Source organism: Monopterus albus, unplaced genomic scaffold (assembly GCF_001952655.1).
Source record: "Monopterus albus unplaced genomic scaffold, M_albus_1.0 scaffold526.1, whole genome shotgun sequence".
Taxonomy (NCBI): domain Eukaryota; kingdom Metazoa; phylum Chordata; class Actinopteri; order Synbranchiformes; family Synbranchidae; genus Monopterus; species Monopterus albus.
In genome coordinates this window covers 55,101-56,153 of record NW_018128406.1, presented here as the reverse complement: position 1 = coordinate 56,153, position 1,053 = coordinate 55,101, and positions in this window count along the sequence as shown.

Here is a 1,053-nt window from a genome sequence, read left to right as displayed (position 1 = left end):
AGTTTCACAGTAGGTGTTCAGACTTTATAAAGGAAAGCTTCTCACTATAATTATGTGTTTATTCAACAAGAATATCTGTGCGTGTCTGAGAAACAGAGTCTCATTGTCAATACAGATCTGATAAAGCTTGGTGGTCACAGCGAGCTACCTGCTGGGGATATATGGGGGCCACACAGTAACTTTTTGTGGCCATGGAACTATAAGCTTCTATTTCTCTACAAAGCCTCTTCCGGCTCTTTTAAACCAGGAACTCACAATAAGACAAAGCAGACCGCTTTAGATTTTATAAAAAATAACCGTGCTGGTTTATTCAGAGGATCACAGGTAAAATTAACATTACACGTCCAGATCTCTCCCACCACCAACCTGCGCGCAGGCAGCTTGGAAGATCAAAAACCCTGGACCATGAAACCTATATAATTTTAATCATTTTTGGGCTAGCCCATGCTACGCAGGGGCGTCAAACCGTGACGTCACCTGATATGCCAGCTTGCAGCTGACCATAACGTTAGTCAAAACATGAGGAAAAGTCAAGGTGTGTGGCTGTTGTTTTTGTGGTGTGTATCTAGAACAATTTGACATGACATTACACATTAAGACAAATATTAAGATTAGCATTACAGTTAATACTAACAACTCTTTGCCTGCAACCTTGGCCTACATGCAGTCTGCACTGCAAGCACATGAAATTAAACTGAGCAGTTAACAGCCTGAGCTAGACATCCTGTCTCCACTAAACATTTCTAGACAACAAATCTCTGAATATCTATCTAACTAAGAAATAACCTAACAGTAACAATTGGGTAATTACTTGATTCACAGAAAATGAGCATCTATTTAGATATGGACAATGATACACCGGTCAACAGATTCGAGGCGGTAGTTGAGAAGTTTAATAGGTTTTTTGTGAATGTGGGTCCTAGCTTAGCAAGTACCATCTGTACAGATGTCAATAGAAATAACAATATAATTGAAAGAAATAGGTGTTCTATGTTTCTTAAGCCAATTGTTGAAAAGGAAATTATAGATATAGTGAATAAATGTGGTAATAAA